At 43.2% G+C, this 4,131-nt stretch overlaps 1 pseudogene; it reads left to right on the forward strand.

Annotated features, from left to right (window-relative positions):
* The first annotated feature begins 2,176 nt into the window (after positions 1-2,176).
* Positions 2,177-3,677, forward strand: LOC100443260 (SERPINE1 mRNA-binding protein 1-like; annotated as a pseudogene).
* Positions 3,678-4,131: the final 454 nt, after the last annotated feature.

The raw sequence follows: 4,131 nt of genomic DNA on the forward strand, positions 1-4,131 counted from the left end.
TTACGGTGGCAGGACAGGTTATGGGAGAAGGAGAAGAGGAGGCCTGAGGAGCAAAGGTGGTCTCCTTAGGTAGATGAACCCTCACAGGTAGTAGCCCTCAGAAAGAATAGATGGTGAAGATTTCTTTCAGATCTTTAAGGTGTGAGACTCTCAGTTCATCTTTTCCAGATCCTGACAAGGGAAGGCCTGGCTGCATCAGTGCAGATTCTCCACAGATGCAAATCGTCTCCACAAAAGGCAGCTCTGCAGGGACGCTTCTGTTTGCTGGACTCCTGACAGCCATCTCAAAATATGTGGAAGAAATCTATCTGGGGGTAAAACACTTGGATTTCCTTCACTGGCCTTCCAAGACACAGACCTCGCTATGAACGCTGTCTCCACCACCTGCTGGCCATGTGACCTTAGGCAAGTCACTTCATCTTGCTGAGCTACTTCAGATTTATTCCTTCCCCTCCCCTCTCCTCCCCTCCCCTCCCCTTCTCTAACTGTTTTTTTTTGTTTTGTTTTGTTTGTTTGTTTGTTTTGAGACAGGGCGTTGCTCTGTTGCCCACGTTGGAGTGCACTGGTGTGATCACAGCTCACAGTTGCCTCGACTTCCCAGGCTCAGGTGATCATCTCACCTCAGCTTTCTGAGTAGCTGGGACCACAGACACACACCACCATGCCTGGCTAATTTTTTGTGTTTTTTTGTAGTGATCAGGTTCCACCATGTTGCCCAGGCTGGTCTTGAACTCCTGGGCTCAAACGATCCACCTACCTTGGCCTCACAAAGTGCTGGGATTATAGGCGTGAACCACTGTGCCCAGCTCAGATTTCTCATCCATAATGTAGAGCTAATGATAACATCTTCCTCCAAGGTGGCTGGAAAGATAAGGCAATGGTTAAGAACAAGGCATCCCATTCTGTAAGTTGCCTGTTCACTCTGATGGTAGTTTCTTTTGGTGTGCAGAAGCTCTTTAGTTTAATTAGATCCCATTTGTCAATTTTGGCTTTTGTTGCCATTGCTTTTGGTGTTTTCGACATGAAATCCTTGCCCATGCCTATGTCCAGAATGGTATTGCCTAGGTTTTCTTCCAGGGTTTTTATGGTTTTAGGTGTAACATTTAAAGGGCTAATATTCAGAATCTACCAAGAACTCAAACAAATTTACAAGAAAAAAACAAACAACCCCATCACAAAGTGGGCAAAGGATATGAACAGCCACTTCTCAAAAGAAGCCATTTATGCAGACGACAGACACATGAAAAAATGCTCATCATCACTGGCCATCAGAGAAATGCAAATCAAAACCACAATGAGATACCATCTCACACCAGTTAGAATGGCGATCATTAAAAAGTCAGGAAACAGCTTTTCTTGACCCGGCCATCTTGTGGGAAGAGCTGAAGCAGGGGCTCTCGGCTCTGCGTGGCCCGCTGCAATCCGTGGAGGAATGTGTCCCCGAGCCACCATCATGCCTGGGCACTTACAGGAGGGCTTCAGCTGCGTGGTCACCAACCGATTCGACCAGTTATTTGTCGACAAATTGGACCCCTTCGAGGTGCTGAAGGCAGCGGAGAAAAAGAAAAAAGAAGCCAGCAGGGGCGGTGTTGGGGGCCCTGGGGCCAAGAGCGCAGCTCAGGCCGTGGCCCAGACCAACTCCAACGCGGCAGGCAAACAGCTGCGCAAGGAGTCCCAGAAAGATCGCAAGAACCCGCTGCCCCCCAGGGTTGGCGTGGTTGACAAGAAAGAGGAGACGTAGCCACCCGTGGCGCTTAAGAAAGAAGGAATAAAAGAATTAACCTAAAAAAAAATGCAAAAATTAGCGGGGTGTGGTGGTGTGTGCCTGTAATCCCAGCTACTCGGGAGGCTGAGGCAGGAGAATTGCTGGAACCTGGGAGGCTGAAGTTGCAGTGAGCCAAGATCTCGCCACTGCACTCCAGTCTGGGCCACAGAGCGAGACTCTTTCTCAAAAAAAAAAAAAAGAAGAAGAAGAAACAGTATGCATGTAGGTTTTCTCTATGTCTGTTCATAGCTTGATGGCTTGTTTCTCTTTAATGTTGAATAATAACCCATGGCATGGATATACCAGAATTTCTTTATCCACTCACTTATTGGAGGATATCTTGGTTGCTTTGAATTTTTGGTAATTATAAATAAAGCTGCTAAAACATTAAAAAAAAAAAAGAAGAAGAAAGAAGGAATGAGACAAGTTGGAAGAAGACCTGATCAACAACTTCAGGGTGAAGGGAAAATAATTGATAGAAGACCAGAAAGGCTACCACCTCGTGAACGAAGATTCAAAAAGCCACTTGAAGAAAAGGGTGAAGGAGGCGAATTTTCAGCTGATAGACCAATTATTGACCGACCTATTCGAGGTTGTGGCGGTCTTGGAAGAGGTCGAGGGGGCCGTGGACGTGGAATGGGCCGAGGAGATGGATTTGATTCTCGTGGCAAACGTGAATTTGATAGGCATAGTGGAAGTGATAGATCTGGCCTGAAGCACGAGGACAAACGTGGAGGTAGCGGATCTCACAACTGGGGAACTGTTAAAGACGAATTAGCTGACTTGGATCAATCAAATGTGACTGAGGAAACACCTGAAGGTGAAGAACATCATCCAGTGGCAGACACTGAAAATAAGGAGAATGAAGTTGAAGAGGTAAAAGAGGAGGGTCCAAAAGAGATGACTTTGGATGAGTGGAAGGCTATTCAAAATAAGGACTGGGCAAAAGTAGAATTTAATATCCGAAAACCAAATGAAGGTGCTGATGGGCAGTGGAAGAAGGGATTTGTTCTTCATAAATCAGAGTGAAGAGGCTCATGCTGAAGATTCGGTTATGGACTGTCATTTCCGGAAGCCAGCAAATGATATGACGTCTCAGCTGGAGATCAATTTTGGAGACCTTGGCCGCCCAGGACCTGGCGGCACGGGAGGACGAGGTGGACGTGGGCGTGGTGGGCGCCCAAACCGTGGCAGCAGGACTGGCAAGTCAAGTGCTTCTGCTCCTGATGTGGATGACCCAGAGGCATTCCCAGCTGTGGCTTAACTGGATGCCATAAGACAACCCTGGTTCCTTTGTGAATCCTTCTGTTCAAAGCTTTTGCATGCTTAAGGATTCCAAACGACTATTTAAAAAAAAAAAAAAAGACTGTCATTCATACTATTCACACCTAAAGATTGAATTTTATCTGTTTTAAAAATGAACTTCTCTTGCTACACAGAAGTAACAAATATGGTAGTCAGTTTTGTATTTAGAAATGTATTGGTAGCAGGGAAGTTTTCATAATTTTCAGAGATTATGCATTCTTCATGAATACTTTTGTATTGCTGCTTGCAAATATGCATTTCCAAACTTGAAATATAGGTGTGAACAGTGTGTACCAGTTTAAAGCTTTCACTTCATTTGTGTTTTTTAATTAAGAATTTAGAAGTTCCCCCAATTACAAACTGGTTTTAAATATTGGACATATTGGTTTTAATACCTGCTTTGCATATTCACACATGGTCAACTGGGACATGTTAAACTTTGATTTGTCAAATTTTATGCTGTGTGGAATACTAACTATATGTATTTTAACTTAGTTTTAATATTTTCATTTTTGGGGAAAAATCTTTTTTCACTTCTCATGATAGCTGTTATATATATATGCTAAATCTTTATATACAGAAATATCAGTACTTGAACAAATTCAAAGCACATTGGTTTATTAACCCTTGCTCCTTGCATGGCTCATTAGGTTCAAATTATAACTGACTTACATTTTCAACTATATTTACTTTTTAAATGCATAACTTTCCCATTTTAAAATCTAAACTAAACATCTTAATTGGTGAAAGTTGTTTAAACTACTTTTTGTTGGTAGGCACATCCTGTCAAGTGAAGTAGTTTTACAGGTATGGGTTTTTTTCTCCCCCTCCACCAGGGTAGGTGGAATAAGTTGAGTTGGCCAATGTGTAATATTTAAATTGTTCTGTAAAATAAGTGTCTGGCCATTTGGTATGATTTCTGTGTGTGAAAGTTCCCCAAATCAAAATGGTACATCCATAACCAGCAACCATTTAACCCTTCCTTGTTCTAAAACAAACAAAAACCAAAGGGCACTGGTTGGCAGGGTGAGGCGGGGGAGTATTTTAATTTTTGGAATTTG

The sequence above is a fragment of the Pongo abelii genome, chromosome X (genome assembly GCF_028885655.2).
Source record: "Pongo abelii isolate AG06213 chromosome X, NHGRI_mPonAbe1-v2.0_pri, whole genome shotgun sequence".
Lineage (NCBI taxonomy): Eukaryota > Metazoa > Chordata > Mammalia > Primates > Hominidae > Pongo > Pongo abelii.